Source organism: Ovis aries, chromosome 17 (assembly GCF_016772045.2).
Source record: "Ovis aries strain OAR_USU_Benz2616 breed Rambouillet chromosome 17, ARS-UI_Ramb_v3.0, whole genome shotgun sequence".
NCBI classification, from domain to species: domain Eukaryota; kingdom Metazoa; phylum Chordata; class Mammalia; order Artiodactyla; family Bovidae; genus Ovis; species Ovis aries.
In genome coordinates this window covers 18,799,269-18,820,541 of record NC_056070.1, presented here as the reverse complement: position 1 = coordinate 18,820,541, position 21,273 = coordinate 18,799,269, and the positions used below count along the sequence as shown (strand labels likewise).

At 45.0% G+C, this 21,273-nt stretch overlaps 1 non-coding gene across 1 annotated transcript; it reads left to right on the top strand.

Moving 5' to 3' along the window:
- The first annotated feature begins 17,068 nt into the window (after positions 1-17,068).
- On the top strand, positions 17,069-17,178 carry LOC114108932 (U6 spliceosomal RNA). Its single transcript, XR_003585658.1, has one exon. It is a non-coding gene; the product is annotated as a U6 spliceosomal RNA (small nuclear RNA).
- The last annotated feature ends 4,095 nt before the right edge of the window (positions 17,179-21,273 follow it).

The window sequence follows — 21,273 nt, the reverse complement described above, 5'->3', positions numbered from 1 at the left end:
CCTTATCTTGTACTTTGACATCATGAAATGAAATTCTAGGACAGTGTGGATCTAACTGTGAGGTGATTCTTAGGTTGTCTCTTTATGAACTGGCTGGCTGTGTGGTAGGAGAAAGCAAGCTGTGGTTGGGGGAAAAAAGAGACTCTTGCCCTGCTACTCGAAAAGCCTGCCATGAACAGGGTCTGAAGATAGGAAGCGTGTGCCTAAAGGAGACATTTAGTTCTTCTTTCCATCAAAAATGATACCCGATTCTTTACCTACATGAACAGACACCTTCCTTGAGAAACCATAGAATAGGAATTCTTAACTTCCCTCTCTCAGGAGCTGACAAAGTACAGCCCACAGGCCAAGTAGAGCCCACTGCCTATTTTTGTAAATAAAGTTTTATTGGAACACAGTCATGCATATTCATTTCCATATTCTCTATGGCTGCTTTCTTGACATGGCAGAGGTAAGTATTTGCAATAGTTCTCTTACATCATGCAAAGCCCTAGATATTAACTATTTGATCCTTTATAAATGAAGTCTACTGACCCTGCTCTATATCCTCTATAGCAAAGTTTAAGATAATTATCATAATGGCCAATGTTTATCAAACTTTTCAGCATGCAGTGCAGTTACACACGTACCATGAAATAATCTCCATGGTAGTGCTGTGAAGTAAGTATTTTGCTTTCCCCATTTTAAAAGTGAAGGACTCAAGGCTTAAAGAATGAAACAGATCCCAGAACAAGGAAGTGAAGGCAGGATTCGAAGCCTATCAGCCTGACTCCAGTGCCCACTCTCTTTTCTTGTAAACAATATTTCCTCTAATATAGTAAGAACAGCTACCATTTGCTATGTACTGTACACTAGCTTTTGCACATACTGTTTTTAAAGCTCACCACTGCCTATGTTTGTACTTTCCAAAGATTAGGGAACAGGAACCCAGACTGGTTAAACAATTTACCTAAGATCAGACAGGTAAGAGTAAAAGAGAAAAAGATCCAGACGCCACAGTTCTTCAAATATATGCCACCTCGTAACAGAAAGGCATTGAAGAGACTATATAATAAGCATTAGAAACAAAGGGGCTTTTTTCTAATTCTGTCTAGAAAGACTGTGGTTCCCCACACTCAGGTAGCAGCCCTCACTTTGTCATTAGTTATCTGTGTGGCACTTGGCACATCACTTAACACTTTCAGGTCTCAGTTTCCTTGTTGTTGGCATAAGCAGGAAGCAAAGATTGGATGCTCTCTGAGATCTTCCAGCTCGAATACTCTCTAAACGTCCCATTCTGTCTCCTCACAGAGTTACGGTCACTTTTGCTCTGTATGTGTGTGGTCCTGGTAATTGCAAACTATCAGAACCAGTCAACTGTTTGATTTAAAGCTCCTCCCTTTGGATAATCTCTCATTATGGATCTTAACTGCTTTCCCTTCAAGAGGGAGAGGCTGAACTCAGGTCAACTCCAGTAGTCACTTATCATCATAGGGTGGCTCAGGAAAATAGCTGCTTCTCTGGAATACCACGAGGACCCTAGACACGAATGACTCTTGCTCCTTTTTCATTCATCTCTTTGTTTCTGAGTTGGGATATTTTGGCTAATTTATTAAACAGCCAGTAAGGTCTAAATCCTGAGGATCTGGATGGATCAAAACAGTAAATGTACATTGAATATTATGTGATTTGGTGGGAGTGATTGTTTTCTTGCATTATAATATGTTAAATCACTACCATCAATCTAACAAGTTAAGATAGTAAAACTTATAGCTGTTCATAAAAGGTAGGACTTTTCCAATTAGTTGTTTTATCTATATCTTATTTCCTAATCCTATTATCTTTCTCTGTGGGTTATCAAACTTTAAGGACCACTGAAGTCACCATACAGATGCCTTCATCACGTTACAAATGGCTTCCCCAGGACTGCCCTGGTTGGTAGTCCAGTGGTTAAGACTCCACCCTTCCCACGCACAAGGTGCAGGTTCCATCCCTGGCCAGGGAACTAAGATCACACATGTTGCACAGCATGACCAAAATTTAATAATAAAAACAGCTTCCCAAGCAAAGCCTGAGTTCTAAAACCCGCCGTATAGAGTTTCTCAAATGGTGGCTCTTCTCTGCCTGAATGCCTTCGTTTTGACTGGGGGTAAAACTTCAGGGAATACTTCTGTTGAGTTTACTTCTTTAAGTGACTTGGTTTCTTCTTTTTTTTAAAAAAAAAAAAGGGGGGGCAGCCATCTTGCCAGTGATCCCTCTAAGCCTTTTTAATTGCAAAATCCTTTTTTATGGTGTCACTGACCTAGCCTTAGCAGAGTTCATTTCAGAAATGTGCTGAAGTGGGTACCAGCACTGACAGCAGAGGCTGAGAAATGTTTCAAGTATCACGACTCTACATTTTTCTCCTGTCTGTGGGTTCAGGGATTCATCCTGTCTGAATCATGCCTGCCCTTTGTTTATGCATGAATAAGATGTTTTAGACACTTGAGGACAAAGCATAGACACCAGCCCTTCCTGGAAAAATAAGACCTAGACCTCAGCTCAGGGTGAGAACACAGACTGTCCCCAGGGCCAACTAATTTCCAAATGTGAATAAAGATACATTGGTTAGCAGGCTTCTCCAATTCTCCTATTGACCCCTAACCTTTAGCAAGACAAAAATGTCACATATAATGGATCCTAAAATTAATGGCACATTTTACTTTTCAGTTGATCAGATCAGCAAGAGTGAGGTCAATGTCTTACCTCCTCAAGATAAGAGGTTGTCATTGTTTGAGTACATTTAACAGCATCACAGACACTGGGTCTCAGAAAACATCAGATAGCTTAGAAGATCAGAATATGGATTAAAAAAAAAAAAAAAAAGAAAACCTGCAAAAAGCCATTCAGCCTCATTCCCTAACCCTTGATAGGGCCACACCAAAAGCATCCTGTTGCTGTATCGCTGAGGAAAACCTCTTCTTTGCCAGGCTTGGCTCGCTCATTTACTAGATAACCATACTAAGGACCTGCTATTTACAAAACACTATTCTAGGCACTAGGGCTTCCCAGGTGGCTCAGTGGTATAAAGACTCCTCCTGTCAAGGCAGGAGACACAGATTCAATCCCTGGGTCAGAAAGATCCCCTAGAGGAGGAAATGGCAACCCACTCCAGTATTCTTCCCTAGAGAATCCCACGGACAGAGGAGCCTAGTAGGCCACAGTCCATGGGGTCACAAAGAGTCAGACACGACTAAGCACACATTCAGTGGAACACAATCCTCGGCACTGGGCATGCTCTGAACACAGCAAAGTCCATATTGTAATAGATCCTATTAATACATTCTGGTAAAAGAGACAACAGATTTCCCAACCTGGGGATCTGGCTAAAGGACTGACAGCACCCAGGGAATTTGATTTTGGAAGCCAGTGGGATTTGATTACAGAACGTCCATAGGACTGGGAAAACAGACTCTTGGAGGCGCAAACAAAACCTTGTGTGTACCAGGAACCAGGAGAAAGGAGCAGTGTCCCCACAAGAGACTGAGCCAGACTTGCCTGTGAGTGTCCAGGAGTCTCCAGTGGTGGCATGCATCGACAGTGGCCTGCTGTGGGGTCAGGGGCACTGAATACAACAGTGCCTGCGCAAGTCCTTTAGAAGGAGGTTGCCATTATAGTCGTTACCCCTACCATAATTTGTCCTCAGGCTAAACAACAGGCAGAGAACACAAGCCATCAACAGATAATTGGATTAAAGATTTGCTGAGCACGGCCCGCCCATCAGAACAAGACCCGGTTTCCCCCACAGTCAGTCTCTCCCATCAGGAAGCTTCCATAAGCCTCCCATCCTTATCCATCAGAGGCCAGATGGAATGAAAGCCACAATCACAGAAGAGAAGATTAGCCAAACTGATCACATGGATCATATCCTTGTCTAACTCAATGAAACTTTATAGTTTCATGCCATGTAGAGCCACCCAAGACAGATGGTCATAGTTGAGAGTTCTGACAAAATATGATCCACTGGAGAAGGGAATGGCAAACACCTTCAGTGTTGTTGCCGTAAGAACCCCATGAACAGTGTAAGAAGGCAAAAAGATAGGACACTGAAAGATGAACTCCCCAGGTCAGTATACGCCCAATATGCTACAGGAGAAGAGTGGAGAAATAACTCCAGAAAGAATGAAGAGATGGAGCCAAAGCAAAAACATTGCCCAGTTGTGGATGTGACTGGTGATGGAAGTAAAGTTTGATGCTGTAAAGGATATATTTCATAGGAACCTGGAATGTTAGGTCCATGAATCAAGGTAAAAGGAATTGGTCAAACAGGAGATGGAAAGAGTGAACATCAAAATTTGAGGAATCAGTGAACTAAAATGAACTGGAATGGGTGAATATAATTCAGATGACCATTATATCTACTACTGTGGACAAGAATCCCTTAGAAGAAATGAAGTAGCCCTCATAGTCAACAAGAGTCCAAAATGCAGTACTTCGGTGCAATCTCAAAAATGACAGAATGATCTCTGTTCACTTCCAAGGCAAAACAATCAACATCACAGTAATCCAAGTCTATGCCCCAACCACTAATGCTGAAGAAGCTGAAGTTGAACCTCCATAGTAGGTTCTATGAAGACCTACAAGACCTTTTAGAACTAACACCCAAAAAAGATGTCCTTTTCATTATAGGGGACTGGAATGCAAAAGTAGGAAGTCAAGAAATACCTGGAGTAACATGCAAGTTTGGCCTTGGAGTACAAAATGAAGCAGGGCAAAAGCTAACAGAGTTTTGCCAAGAGAACACACTGGTCATAGCAAACACCCTCTCCCAACAACACAAGAGCTGACTCTACACATGGATATCACCAGATAGTCAATACCGAAATCAGATTGATTATATTCTTTGCAAACAAAGATAGAGAAGCTCTATATAGTCAGCAAAAACAAGACTGGGAGCAAACTGTGGCTCAGATCATGAACTCCTTATTGCCAAATTCAGACTTAAATTGAAGAAAGTAGGGACAAACACTAGCCCATTCAGGCATGACCTAAATCAAATCCTCCATGATTATACAGTGGAAGTGACAGACAGATTCAAGGGATTAGATCTGATAGAGTGCCTGAAGAGCTATGGATGGAGGTTCATCACATTGTATAGGAGGCAGTGATCAAGGCCATCCCCAAGAAGAAGAAATGCAAAAAGTTAAAATGGTTGTCTGAAGAGGCCTTACAAATAGCTGAGAAAAGAAGAGAAATGAAAGATAAAGGAGAAAAGGAAAGATATACCCATCTGAATACAGAGTTCCAAAGAATAGCTAGGAGAGATAAGAAAGCATTGCTCAGCAATCAGTGAAAAGAAATAGAGGAAAGCAATAGAATGGGAAAGACTAGAGATCGCTTCAAGAAAATTAGAGATACCAAGGGAATATTTCATGCAAAGATAAGCACAATAAAGGATAGAAATGGTATGGACCTAAGGGAAGCAGAAGATATTAAGAAGAGGTGGCAAGAATACACAGAAGAACTGTACAAAAAGATCTTCATGACCCAGATAACCATGATGGTGTGATCACTCACCTAGAGCCAGACATCCTGGAGTGCAAAGTCAAGTGGGCCCTAGGAAGCATCACTACGAACAAAGCTAGGGGAGGTGATGGAACTCCAGCTGAGCTATTTCAAATCCTGAAAGATGATGCTGTGAAAGTGCTACACTCAATATGCCAGCAAATTTGGAAAACTCAGCAGTGGCCACAAGACTGGAAAAGGTCCGTTTTCATTCCAATCCCAAAGAAAGTCATTGCCGAAGAATGTTCAAACTACCATACAATTGCACTCATCTCACATGCTAGGAAAGTAATGCTCAAAATTCTCCAAGCCAGGCTTCTACAGTATGTGACCTGAGAACTTCCAGATGTTCAGGCTGGATTTAGAAAAGGCAGAGGAACCAGAGATCAAATTGCCAACATCTGCTGGATCATAGAAAAAGCAACAGAGTTCCAGAAAAACATCTACTTCTGCTTTATTGAGTATACCAAAGTCTTTGACTGTGTGGATCACAACAATTGGTGGAAAATTCTTAAAGAGATGGGAATACCAGACCACCTTACCTGCCTCTTACAAAACCTGTATGCAGGTCAAGAAGCAACAGTTAGAACCAGACATGTAACATCAGACTGGTTCCAAATTGGGAAAGGAGTACATCAAGGCTGTATATTGTCATCCTGCTTATTTAACTTATATGCAGAGTACATCATGCAAAATGATGGGCTGGATGAAGCACAAGCTGGAATCAAGATTACCAGGAGAAATATCAATAACCTCGGGATATGCAGATGACACCACCCTTATGGTAGAAAATAAGAGGAACTAAGGAGGCTCTTCATGAAAATGAAAGAGGAGTGTGAAAAATCTGGCTTAAAACTCAACATTCAAAAAACTAAGATCATGGCATCCAGTCCCATCACTTCTTGGCAAATAGATGGGGAAACAGTGGAAACAGTGACAGGCTTTATTTTCTTGGGCTCCCAAATCACTGTAAATGGTGACTGCAGTCATGAAATTAAAACACACTTGCTCCTTGGACGAAGAGCTACGACCAACCTAGAAAACATATTAAAAAGCAGAGACGTTACTTTGCTGACAAAGGTCTGTGTAGTCAAACCTATGCTTTTTCCAGTGGTCATGTATGGATGTGAGAGTTGGACCATAAAGAAAGCTGAGCACCAAAGAATTGATGCTTTGAACTGTGGTGTTGGAGAAGACTCTTGAGACTCCCCTGAACTTCAAGGATATCCAACCATTCAATCCTAAAGGAAATCAACCCTGAAGATTCACTGGAACGACTGATTCTGAAGCTGAAGCTCCAATACTTTGGTCACCTAATGCAAAAAACTGGCTCATTGGAAAAGACCCTGATACTGGGAAGGATTAAAGGCAAGAGAAGGAAGGGACAACAGAAGATGACTGGGTGGATGCCATCACTGACTCGAAGGACATAAGTTTAAACAAGCTCCAGGAGTTGGTGATGAACAGGGAAGCCTGGCATGCTGCAGCCCATAGGGTCACAAAGAGTCGGACATGACTGAGCAACTGAACAGAGCTGAGTAAAAGAGACAGGCAATAAACAAATACACAAGAAAAAATGTCTTGTAGTGGTTAGGGCTATTTTGAAGATAAAATAGGATAATATAATACTTCGTAGTGTAATTAAGTATGGCCAACTCTTTGGGGACCCCATAGACTGTAGCCAGCCAGGCTCCTCTGTCAATGGGATTTCCCAGGCAAGAATACTGGAGTGAGTCGTGATTTCCTTCTCCAGGGCATTTTCCAACACAGGAATCGAACCCGTGTCTCCTGCATCTCCTGCATTGGCAGGCAGATTCTTTACCACTGAGCCACGAGGGAAGCCCAATCAATATAATACTAGACTATTTTCATTTGCTTTAGTCAAAAAAGATTCTCTGAGAAGTTGACTTTTGGGTTGAAACCAGAATAAAAATGATGACATCCTGGGAAGACCTTGGTTAGGGGAAGAACAGTCTGGACACAGAGAACTCCTAAATGCAAAGGTCCTCAGGTGGAAGAGAACTTGAAGTTTGCCAGACACAGCAAAAGCAGGGTGGGGGAGAGGAAGAGAGGTGTAAGATGAACGCAGACAGGCAGGCAGAGGCCAGATTTCATAAGGTCCTGAGGACTTCGTTGCAAAGCTTCATTTGACATAACTATCATGGGCAGCTACTAAAGGTTTTTAATAAAGTGGGATTCATGACCAGTTTTTTTTTTTAAGGTGCCTAGCTGTTGTGAGAGGAGTGGATTTTGGAAGGCAAAAATGAACGCAAGGGAACAGCTTACGAGGTAACGGCAGGGGCCCGGGTAAGAGATAATGGAGGCTTTTACTGGGTGGTACTTAGAGAGGAAGCAAAGAAATAGAAATTTCAGAGAAATGTTATGGAGCTAGAATGACAGGATTTGCTGATGGATTTGATGTGGGGAATGAGGGAGTCAAGAACACTGCTACAATCGGGGGCCAGCTCAAACACATGGAACCCGTTTGCTCCTGTGGCATCTGAGATTGAGATGTTTCAGTCAAATGGTGCCAGATGCATAACCAATTGCCCTGTAGAGGCGAAATACACCAGAGGAGACTGGTATATTTTATGAATTATCATTAGAAAAATCATCACTGTTCTGATTTTCTCCTACAGAGCAATTTTGCTCCTTGGAGAGCCTCTCTGAGCTTGCCCGCCTAAGTCTTATTCTTAACTTACACAAAAAGAGTGCATTTCTTCATTTTGCTCTGGTAGCCAGGAGGCACTTGAAATAGAGAGTGGGCCAGGGATCCTGTGCTTTGTTAAAATGAAGGGAAAATCAGCACCAGGAACATTAGCCGTGGCAGTACACAGGATTGCTCAACGGTGTATGAAAAGAAAAACCAGTCATCTGAATTGAATTTTCAGCTGGAGCCTAAGAAGCCAAATTTAATCATCCACCTAAAATTATCACACAAGTCAGTACTTCCTCCCCTCTCCTTGCAAAGAGGGACCGATGCTTTATTTTTCAGTCAAGCAGGTGGCCTTGAGGCAGCTTACCAGCTGGTTGAAATCTAAATACTTTCACCAAGACAAAAGCCAGTAACATGATTGATTATCTTCTCATTGTAGAAGAGAGCCTCTCCAGCCAACCAGCGTGCAGAACTGCTATCAGATTATCACTGAACAAAACTAGACTCGGAGCTGATAAACAAAGCTGCCCAAACCACACACCCTGATTGGCTGAGGCTTCATCTACCAGCTCAATTCCATTTAACGCATTGATTTCTAACAAGGTTCCGTTAGTTTCTTAGTTGTTAAGCCCTGGCTTTCTTTTTTCAGGCCCTGAATAGGTATCCACACTCCCCGTCAATCATTTCAATATATCTGCCTCAGAGTTGGAATTGGTCTGGCCCCCAGAGGGAACGCTCTTCCTCTAAACCTCTCAGAAGTATAGACTTGCAAGCAGCAGACGGATTCCTCCCAGACTCCCTACTATGTCTTCTGGGAGTGAAAAAAAACACCTTGTGTACATCCCATTTAATTGGAAGCCCACAATTAAGATTCTATCTGACCATAGTGTGTTCTCCTGCCTCCCAAGCACCTAGAGAACAGGATGTGTGATGGCTGATCCAAGGCATCACCCCTGGGTTCTTTGTACCAAGAACCACCAGCTAAGGGTAGGGTGAGGCCAAACTACCTCAGGGAGGTGGCACTCCCAAATCTCTGTGGGTCTCCTGCCTCTGTGCTGAAATTCTCCCTGATGTCTTCACTATCTTCTGATCTCAAGCCCAGCAGGAATAGGAAAATTGAGACTAACAGAGACTCTTATCATAATGCTCTGTTGAACAAAGGTTTCAAATACCACTTGCTCCTTGAGACTTACCAAGCCTATCAGTACCTCAAATTCCTTATTGGTAAGATGAAAAGGGAAGTCACAAAATAAAACACTAGACAGAAGGGGGTGTAAGAAAGAAATTAACCTTCTCCTGAATGGAAATTCCATTCAAGGGTCAGAATAACTCCTTCTGACACCTTGTAGTATAACCGCATCCCTTATTCCTAAGAAAATCGGAGGATGTCCTTGACTCTTCCAGCAAGCCTCTTTTTTTTCCTTTGTGATTGCCGGTGTTGCGGTTTGTAATGCTTGCCACTAGCCTTGGTATTTACACCTAAGGAAAAAAGCTCTTGTAGACAGAAGTTGTCATAGAGGCAAAAGAAGCCAAGTGCCCATTCCCCTAAAACCTCCTTCCACAAGCTCAGGGTGAAAACCAAGGTCTTGCAGCAGCACATAAATCTTTCCCCTCCCAGCTCAAGCAGGTCATTTTCCTCCTCAAAGCCAAACATCAGACTTGTCAAAAATGTTTCCTTATTGATCAGACAGAGACAGAATATTGATGTTAGAGAGATATTTGCTGAACTAGGCCTCTGCTTTCTGGGAAAAGCTGAAACTGTTGTAATGGTGCCCCTGACCATGAGGATTGTAACCGAGGCTGTGTCATGGTGGAGGCTGCACTGACATACAGGCACGACCCCCAGTGCAGGCATATAAGGCTGATGATTAAAGGCAAGAATACCAGCCATCAGGCAACTGACAGGGGCGGAGGGCAGAAAGCCACGTGTGAGCTTGGCGCCCCTCCCCCCAACCCGGTTCGTGTTGTGGTGAAAGCACAGACAAACCAGAGCTGCTTTCCTTCTATGCTTTTAGAGAGAAGCACAGAAGCATCTTGAGAGAGATTTAATAGCAGCGGCAGGAGAGACAGGCTATTTTCCAGGAATCGGAGAAGCCTCGGCTCCATCCGGAGGGTCCCTGCAGAGCTCCATCCCCTCTCCCCTCTCCCCCCTCCCCCCAACTCTCCCGGATCCAGGCTTCTCCCCAGTCCCGCCGCAACGGTGGGCATCTTTAAAGTGTCTCCTCCCTCGGGGTGATCCAAGCTCAGTTAGGGGTCTGTTTAGAGGAAAGGGAAGGTAGAGAACAGACGGTCTGTGGTTCTTTTCCACATTAATAATATTCTTTATATTCGGCGGCTTTTTTATTATAAAAGATAAATAAATGAGGAAGAAGGAGTGAGGCAGAGAGGGAGAGAGAGAAGGAAGGGAGGGAGCAAGCAGGATTTCTCTGAACTTTTTCTTTTGTATTGGAGTATAGCCGATTAACAATGTTGTGACAGTTTCAGGTGGACAGCGAAGGGACTCAGCCATACATATTCTTAGGTCCATTCTCCCCCAGATTCCCTTCCCATCCAGGCTGCCACGTAACACTGAGCAGAGTTCCCTGTGCCGTACAGTAGATTCTTGGTTACCCACTTTAAATATAGCAGTGTGCACACGTGGGCGTGCTCAGCCGCTTCAGTCGTGTCCGACCCTTTGTGAGCCTATGGACTGTAGCCTGCCAGGCTCCTCTGTCCATCGGATTCTCCAGGCAGGAATACTGGAGTGGGTTGTCATGCCCTCCTCCAGGGAATCTTCCCAACCCAGGGTTCAAACCCACAACTCTTACATCTCCTGCCTTGGCAGGTGGGTTCTTTACAACTACCACAACCTAGGGAGCCTAGCGGTGTGTACATGCCATCTTAAACTCCTTATCTGTCCCAGGAAGGGAGATTTTGAAAGAGGTTAGAGGACACCTTTTTATTATTTATTTATTTATTTAGCTGTGTGGGGTCTTGGTTGCCACATGTGGGAGCTTTAGTTGAAGCATGTGGGATCTAGTTCCCCAGCCAGGGATTGAACCTGGGGCCCCTGCATTCGGAGCATGGAGTCTTAACCACCAGACCACCAGGGAAGTCCCAGCAGACACTTTCTAAATCAAAAGAAGTGACAGTGAGTATGCTGATACCTCATCAAGCACAGCCCCCATGGGCACCAAGTGAAAGAGTGAGGGTCCTCATCGCAGAGGGGTCACACAGCAGCAGCGGGGGTGGGGAGCATTACCTCCCAGAATTGCCTGAGCAGCTTTCCGAAATACAATTCTCCTCTCCCTAGAGATTCTAAGGGTGATCTAACGGCTCACAATTCAGAGAAATGTCCAAGATGTGTTAAGTGAAAAAGACACGATGCAGAAGAGTCTGAGTAGTAAGACCCCGTTTTTGAAAATAACACAGACATAATTACATGTCTTATTTGCCTGTGTTATTATGTGCCTAGAATAACATGGAAGAACATATGACTAATGGAAACATCTCTAAGGGATGGTGTTGTGAGGGGCTTTCACTCAAACTATCCATATGGGGTATTTCAAATGTATTAATCAGCATGTGTTCCTCCCTCTAACTAGACTCACAAAAGCCTATGCTGGTACACTGGCATGAGTGGCACTTGATAGACCAAGAAAAATGAGGCAAGTGATTGATTTCAGGCAGGAAGATTCTGGCATATGCTAACAGAACAAAAGTTTAAGGCTAAGCAAGACAGGATGAAAAGGCTCCACAGGCCAAGCAGAAGATGCAAGACACCACCAGGGATTCAGAGGGTGACGAGGAGAGGCTGCAAGCCCCACCCAAAAAGGTCGGCTGACTGAATTTCTGTTGGCTTCTGAAAGCAGCACCCTGACTGCCCCCGCCTGTCAGGGTGCAGGCGGCTGACAGTGGCGGAGCTCTCTTCTCCTTGCCCCACAGTGAGGTCCACCCATGGCTGAGGTTGGCGTGTCACTTACAGATGTCCACCTCAAAATGACACTGATCTACACCCCAAGTCCCCCCAGCACCGCCCCACACCTGCCTCCCCACCCACCTCCTGAGGAAATTCCTGGCATCTATTCCAATGACACGTCTCCAAGCCACTGCCTGGCCCCAGATCATGCAAGATGTGAGCCTGGAGGCTGGTTACAACAGAAGAGGGGAGGCCTGCTCTGGACAAGGATGGAACTAGATGGAGCAAGTGTGAACTCAGGCAGCCAAGATGGCAATGGAAATCCACCGCCCCTGTTCTGCGGGCCTTTCACAGCATCTCCATTTTACACCACATGCAGGGACTCCCTCCATGATGAGAAACGGGTTTTGAAAGAATCCAGTGTGACTCAACATTCACTTTGCTCAAACCTGAACTCAAATTTAGCTCAAGACATTCTTCCCATCAGCTTTCTATAGGGCAATTAAATGTCAATTAGTGCTCTGAAGACACCTTTCCCCCTCTGCAGGTAAACAAGCCAGTGTGCACATACACACACACCACACACACATACCACATACACATCACACACAAATCACACTACACACCACATACACACACAACCCACATGCCACACACACCACATACATAACACACACACAGAGTTGTGCTCAATCTCTCAATCGTGTCTGACTCTTTGTGACCCCATGACTGTAACCCACCAGACTCCTCTGTCCATGGGATTTTCCAGGCAAGAATACTGGAATGGGGTTGCCATTTCCTTCTCCAGGGGATCTTCCCAACCAAGGGATTGAACCAGCTTCTCCTGCTTGGCAGGCAGATTCTTTACCACTAAGCCACCTGGGTGGAGAAGGCACACACACACACACACACACACACACACACACACACAGCACACACATATCTCTCTCTCTCACACACATACACACACACCTCATGTAGTCCCTCTCCCTTCCATTTGCACAACCAGGCTGCAATATTATGCCTGGAATACGCACCCTTCCACCCCTCTCATTGCCTTAGCTATTAAATGTTGACTGAAATTCTCCTGGCTTCTGAAAGCAGCAGCACTGTTTGGCAGTCACTTGATGTGCTCTTGTTTGCCCTCACTCCATGTGAATCAGGCAACAGAGTTGAGGGCAATTAGTATTCACCCCACAGTCACAGCCCACGACTCACCATTGCCCACTGCCTCTGATACAAGATTGGAAATTAACTGCCCCCTACCAAAGATTATCACTCACTAATAACCCGGGGCTTTAAACATTGTCTCCAGAATGTACACTTTCATACTGGAAAGGGCTTTTTACTGTTTCCTGGTAGTGGCTGTAACAAGAGTCCATCAGTCTCCATAGACGGGCAGATAATGATGATGCTAACAAGTGACATCTGCACAGAATTTTATGGTTGACAGAGATCTCTTCACACTTGGTTTTCACTTGTTGCTGTTCACTCAGTTGGGTCCAACTCTTTGTGACCCCATGGACTGCAGCAGGCCAGGCTTCTCTGTCCTTCACTGTCTCCCAGAATTTGCTCAAACTCATGGCCATTGAGTGGATGATACCATCCAACCATGACATCCTCTATCACCCCCTTCTCCTCCTGCCTTCAATCCTTCCCAGCCTTAGGGTCTTTTCCAGTGAGTCAGCTCTTCACATCAGGTGGCCAAAGTATTGGAGCTGCAGCTTCAGAATCAGTCCTAAATGCTAAAGGTTTTCACTTACAGAATCTCGTTCAGTCCCTGAGAAATGAGATAGTAGAATAAGACCCCTTCTGCCTCCATTTCAACTGAGATGCCAAAAAAAAAAAAAGGGTACCTGATATGAAGATCCTTGGGACAGACCTCTCTCAGCAAATTCACAGGATGTCCCCAGCACCTCTTATACAACTCCTGATCCCTGGTTACTATAAGGATGTGAAGAGGGTAGGGAGGAGCAAGAGTTTTCTAACAGATTACAGATTGAGATGAGAATACCTATACAGCCTATCTTCTGAGACAGCCACACTGCTGCAAATCCTGTGCCCCTTCACCAAACCCCTGTGGACTAGGGGCGGTGCTGCCCCAGAGCAGAAGGGGACTCCGCGGACCAGCAGAAAAGCCTTCCCTCTGTCCTTGCCTTCTGACCAAAATAAGTAACTCTCAGAAGAAAGAGTGGCTTAAGTACCATCTGCCCTGCATTCAGCTTGCTTCCTGAATGTGAAGGCCATCGGAAGGTCAGAAGGTCGAAGGGAAGTGAGCTCTGCAGGAGGAAGAACCAGTAGCCAGCTCCGCCCCCTCCCCGCTGGGTCTCTGGCGGGAGGAGGAGCCAGGAGCCAGCTGCGCCCCTCCCCCGTGGGGGGGGGTGGTCTCCGGCGGGAGGAGGAGCCAGGAGCCAGATCCGCCCCCTTCCCGCTGGGTCTCTGGCCTCAGCAGCTGGGGAGGAGGAAGGAGTTCTGGTTTTGCTGTGTTCGCATCCCAGCTTCCAGGGCTCAGCTGTTGGGAGGCACATGGTACGTCCCCCAGCCTTGCCTTGCAGTTCCACATCACTGAATGGGTATGGATGCAGCCCAAGGAGACAGAACTGTTCCTTATTTGAAGGACAGGACCGTGATTTACCTTATCTTGGAAGGGAAAGATAAAACCTCTGTGTGGAGAAGAAGAGCAGGGAAGAAAAGGGGATGGAAGGATGGGGAGGGAGGTAAGAAGTCTTCTGGAGTATCAGAGAGAAACCCAAAGCCTAGAACATACCCATCTGCTTCCTTATATTGTTCTATTTCCTTTAAATGTTCTTGTTTGGTCATACCATGTGGCATGCAGGATCTTAGTTCCTGGACCAAGGATCGAACCTATTCCCCTTGGGGTGGAAGTGGCGTCTTAACCGCTGGACCCCACCAGGGAAGTCCTGTATTGTTCTATTTCTGAAAATGAAGTTTGACCACAAAACACATTAGTGGGGGAAGAAACACTTCTCTCACTTCATTAAGAGTTTCCACTTTCTCTCAGAGTCAAAATGAACATGTGCCGTGGATATCCCCTTCCTAAGTGAACAACGCAAAGAAATAGAGGAAAACAATAGAATGGGAAAAACTAGAGATCTCTTCAAGAAAATTAGAGATACCAAGGGGACATTTCATGCAAAGATAGATGGGCACAATAGAGGACAGAAACAATATGGACCTGACGGAAGCAGAAGATATTAAGAAGAGGCGGCAAGAACACACAGAAGAACTGTACGAAAAAGATCTTCATGTCCCAGTAACCACAATGGTGTGATCACTCACCTAGAGCTGGCTGGAATGCGAAGTCAGGTGGGCCTTAGGAAGCATCACTACAAACAAAGCTAGTGGAGGTGATGGAATTCCAGTTGAGCTATGTCAAATCCTAAACGTTGATGCTGTGAAAGTGCTGCACTCATTATGTCAGCATATTTGGAAAACTCAGCAGTGGCCACAGGACTGGAAAAGGTCAGTTTTCATTCCAGTCCCAAAGAAAGACAATGCAAAAGAATGTTCAAACTACCACACAATTGCACTCATTTCACATGCCAGCAAAGTACTGCTCAAAATTTTCCAAGCCAGGCTTCAACAGTACATGAACTGAGAACTTCCAGATGTTCAAGCTGGATTTAGAAGAGGCAGAGCAACCTGAGATCAAATTGCCACCATCTGTTGGATCATAGAAAAAGCAAAAGAATTCCAGAAAAACATCTGCTTCATTGACTACACCAAAGACTTTGACTGTGTGGATCACAACAAAATGTGGGAAATTTTAGAGATGGGAATACCAGACCACCTTACCTGCTTCCTGCAAAATCTGTAGGCAGGTGAAAAAGCAACGGTTAAAACCAGACATGGAACAATGGACTGGTTCCAAATTGGGAAAGGAGTACATCAAGGCTGTATATTGTCACCCTGCTTATTTAACTTACGTGCAGAGTACATCATGTGAAATGCCAGGCTGGAGCAAGCACAAGCTGGAATCAAAATTGCCAGGAGAAATATCAATAACCTCAGATATGCAGATGACACCACCCTTATGGCAGAAAGCAAAGAGGAACTAAAGAGCCTCTTCATGAAAATGAAAGAGGAGAGTGAAAAAACTAGCTTAAAACTCAACATTCAAAAAAGAAGATCATGTCATCCAGTCCTATCACTTCATGGCAAACAGATGAGGAAACAATGGAAACAGTGACAGACTTTATTTTCTTGGGCTCCAAAATCACTGCAAATGGTGACTGCAGCCATGAAATTAAAAGACGCTTCCTCCTTAGAAGAAAAGCTATGGCCAACCTAGACAACGTGTTAAAAAGCAGAAATGTTACTTTGCCAACAAAGGTCTGTGTAGTCAAAGCTATGCTTTTTCCAGGAGTCGTGTATGGATGTGAGAGTTGTACCATAGAGAAAGCTGAGTGCCAAATAATTGATGCTTTTGAACTTTGGTGTTGGAGAAGACTCTTGAGAGTCCCCTGAACTGCAAGGAGATCAAACCAGTCAATCCTGAAAGAACTCAATCTTAAAGGAAATCAACCCTGAATATCCATTGGAAGGACTGGTGCTGAAGCTGAAGCTCCAATTCTTTGGCCACCTGATGCTAAGAGCCAACATATTGGGAAAGACCCTGATGCTGGGAAAGATTGAAGGCAGGAGGAGAAAGTGATGACAGAGGATGAGATAGTTGGATGGCATCACTGACTCGATGGGCACAAGTTTGAGCAAGCTCCAGGAGTTGGTGATGGACAGGGAGGCCTGGCCTGCTGCAGCCTGTGGGGTCACAAAGAGCCGCACACAACCGAGCGACTGAACATCAACAACAACACGTGGGCCTGCGCTAAATATGGGATGGCTAATCAGCATTATGGAAACCAGGAAGACACCATCAAACTCTGGAAAAGGAAAATATTGACTGAGAAAATACCTCTTATTTATGATACATAGTGAAAAAAAACCAAATCTGTTCAAAAATAATTGTTCCAGTGCTTGCTTTGGCAGCACGTATACTAAAATTGCAACAATACAGAGAAGCTTAATGCGGTCCCTACACAAGAATGACACACAAATTCGTGAAGCATTGGTCCATATTTTTAGACAATAAGCTCCTACTGTGTAGCACAGGGAACCATACCCAATACCCTGTAATAAACCACAAGAAAACCACATGGAAAAGAACATGAAGAAAAATATACATGTATAACTGAAACACTTAGCTGTACGTAGAAACTGATACAACACTGTAAATCAACTATAATTCAATAAAAAATAATAGCTGTGCTTACATTGAACTTTGAGAACCTTGGTTGATTTCTCTGAAAGGCAGCAGACTGTCCCCATTTTTGTCGTGGAGATTCAATGATTTTTATCCTTCTTTTTCCAACCATAAGCTCACAAGGTCTCTCGGTAAGTTTCTGACTCTGCAGAGGTTGGTCCAGAAGCAGATTTTGGGATGTGACACGCACAAAATATAGGACTTAACGTGTTCTCTCCTTGCCGGGGCCTGAGCCAGATCTCTGCGCTCTTTAAGAGAGCAAGTAGACTGAGATGTCAGGTGCGAGGCCTGCAAGAAGGAGAGAGATACAAGACCACCTGCCCTAGTCCAGATCCAAGAACTCAGTCTAGAGAATTAACTGGGAGTCTGTGACAGGTAGAAATTTCAAAGGAATTGCAACACAACACCAAAGTTAGTCTGAAGTGTGTGGGTTTTTTCGTTTCGGTTTTGGTTTTTTCCCTAATCTCACATTGTGCACATGATAAATAACACAACAACTCGACCAATAAGGTACCAAAAAGTGCATCGTAACCAGGAAATTTCAGCCCTTTGTGTTGTGTGGCACTGCCTCCAGAAAGGACGAATATTCAGAATCAACTGAGACGTCAGTGAATACACACTGCATGTTTTCAGATGGAGTCTGCTTTGGCATTTTTTAAAATTCTGTCATTCCTCTTCCCCAGGCAACATGGAAGGCTCTAGGATGGGAAGAGTCAAGGCAAAAAAGAAATGGATTTCTATCCCACCAGTATCTTATTCTTAAACTCACTCTCAGGTAAATACTTTTTAAGTGAAAGAAATTAGTCTCTGCTTTTCCCTTAACTTCCCTTCCAAAAATGAAGGAGATTTTCTGTAAACTTGCCTCTTTAACCTGCAGATTCTGTCTCAGTGGATCAATGAGAAAACGGTTTTGACAAGTCAAATGTTCATTTTTTAGGGGAAAAATCACCTTCCCTATCCAGGCTGCCAAGACTATGGCTTACGTGTTCTCAGTCCCTCAAGCTATCAGTCGGCGTCTCGCCACAGACATTGCCCAGCTGTCTCGGTCAGCGCACATTAAAGGCTTAGTTTTGCAGGCTTCCTAAGAAAGAGATTTAACATTAGCACATGTTAGATGTTAAGGAACATCCTTCTCCACTGAAAGAGAAATTTTATTTCTCAGGGAGAAAAAAATACAGCATGTAGTCACTAGGATGCATTATGAACCTGTTATTGCGTGTGGGATTTATGATCAAGGTCTCTCTCTTCTACAAGGATTCTTCAGCTAAGGGCGGAATTACAGATTTAAGGGCCTACCCGAAAATGTTCCACAGACCTTTAGCGCCATCTAGTGGCTGTAGCCTGTCAGGTCTAGCAAATGTTTTCCTCTTGGAATTTGAGGCGCATGAGAGGCTCTGGCAGTGAAGGTTCAGACTCTAAACAGGCTTGGCAGAGGGCAGAGTTGGCCGACACGGGAACTGTTGTGCCTCAGTACCCTGTGCTGGGTACGTGGCATTTCCCCATAGATTCCGGAAAGGGAGCTGCACCCGGATCTTAACGGCAATTCGAAAGGAGCCATTTTCAAAGCAACCTGGAAAGGGCTTTTGCTCTCTCTGCTTAGTCACCTGCTTGAAGCACCCCATCTGGAACGTACAGGGGGTGTGTGTGGCGGGGAGGGAGCAGCACGGAAATGCTCGGGGCTTGTGCTGAGCTCTGCAGTGCCAACTGGCATCAGGAAGGGACATATGCAAAAATCACACCCCGCGTGGCCTCTAAATTTAGATAAGCTGTCAACATCCTGCACTGGAGGGACCTTCTTTCTCCACGCTCTGGTTTAAAGGCTTAAAAACAGAAGCCAAGCTTAGCCCGTTGGAAAGCACAGGCGGTTCACGGTGCTGTCCAGAAGGATGGCGACTAGCCGCTTCTTGATGGAAGGTGAGCGAGATCCCACCAGCCTCGCAGAGGCAGCGACTTGGGTTCGGTGCCCTCGCCCTCCTCAACCCTGCACCTGCCAGCAGATACCACTCAGAGGCGTGGGAGAGGTCCTTCGAGCTTTTTCTTCTGCCCCCTCCACCCCTAAGGAGCCAGGAAACGGGAAACCCAGATTCTATTGCATCCAGCAAGTCTGCATTCCCGGTGGGGAGAGGGTGACTGGAGACAGGGAAAAGGCATCATAAACCCCAAGGGGCTGAGCATGGCCACGACACAAAACTGAAGCGACCCATCTGTCTTACTAATGTTCTCAAGAGCCAACCAGCCCCTGGCGATGGATCTCAAGGCCATGTCAATCATTTCTACTCATGTCCACCCTGGAATGGAACCATCTCCAATCGCCTCCAGATCAGCAATCCAGCCATCGTTGCTCTATTTTTTTTCCCCTGCCCTATTTATCCTTATTGCCCTATTTTTTAAATCATTTTTACCTGCCAGTAGGGAATTTAAAATGTGGGTAGGACAGAAATACGCTTTCTGGATTCCCTTGTCTATTTAATCCCTCAGCAGAACATGTGCCTCACCATCAAAAAGATATCGGTGTCCTCATTAGCCCCCTTCCTGCAAAGTGGAGCTATAAATAGTATCTTCCCCGTTGGGTTATTGTGGGAATTAAGTGTGTTCCTGCACGCACAACACTTGCCACAGTGTCTAGGCTCCGGATCAACTCCAGCTATCCTCACTACATTCCAGCAAGTCAAATGAGCAAGGCCTGGGAGCCAGAAGACATGACTTGCTCTTCAAAAATTCTTTTTGTGTGTTTCATGACTCTGTTTGTTCTCAGGAAATGCGAGTCTTCTTTCAAAGACCTCAAGCTCCTTAAAGAAGAGATGACATTAACAGGTTCTCCATGGGATTCTGCAGCCTCTATATTCCATCCACACCTCCAGAGACAAAGAGAATTTGAATGGGAAGATGTGGACCCTCACTGCCAGCAGGCGCCTGGGGGCACCTCCTTGATGATCACACTAAAAGGCCTCGGGGACTCTTCAGAGAAGAGGGCCCCACCATCAGCAGCTGTGATCACCTGTCGTGGAATTTCTGAAAACCCTTAGGAAGCATTATAGATGCATGCTTCAGCTTCCAGGGCAGACTTGGAATTTTAATTCAACGAAAACTATCTGAACAGTCCACTCAGGAGAAAGATTGACATACTGCGGGTGGGAAAACACTAGTTCATTATTCATCCTTCCTGAGAAGACAAGTAATTTCAACCTGACGAGACAAAAATGAGGAGAGACAGACAGAGCGAGCAGGGGAGACCAAGGGAAAGAAAGGCAGGTGGATGGACAGGCCGAGGGTTGGAGGGATATACACGTACAGATATGGAATGATAGGTTTCCCTGGTGGCTCAGTCAGTAAAGAATCTGCCTGCAGTGCAGGAGGCTGGATTCGACCCCTCGGTCAGGAAGATCCCCTGGTGGGGGGCATGGCAACCCACTCCAGGATTCTGGCCTGGAGAATCCCATGGACAGAGGAGCCTGGCGGGCTACAGTCCATGGGGTCACACAGAGTCAGACACGACTGAGCGACTTCACTTTCACTTCATCTGTGGAATGACAGACACACATGTACACACATACACACGCAGACCCGCAGGCCACTGAAGGAGGCGGAATGGGAGCCTCACTGAAACAGCCTTTTTGTTCCTCACCCAAGAAATGTAATGGCATCCCAGATTCCCGGCTGTACATTGCCCCTTCGAAAGCTCATTGAGAAGTTCAGTCGTGATCCTATCCTTATCCCAGTGCTCTTGGGAAACCTTGCCATTACCTCTTACAATCGCCGCACCTGCTCATTCACTTTTGGGAAAATATCAAGCTCTCTTTTCCTTTTGTGGAACAGAGGCTACCGTGAAGGCACTTTTCTTTTTCTGAGACTTTTTTTCAGATGGGTTGGTTTTTTTTTTTTCCTTCTTCTGCTACAATTCCAAAGATTTTCTTT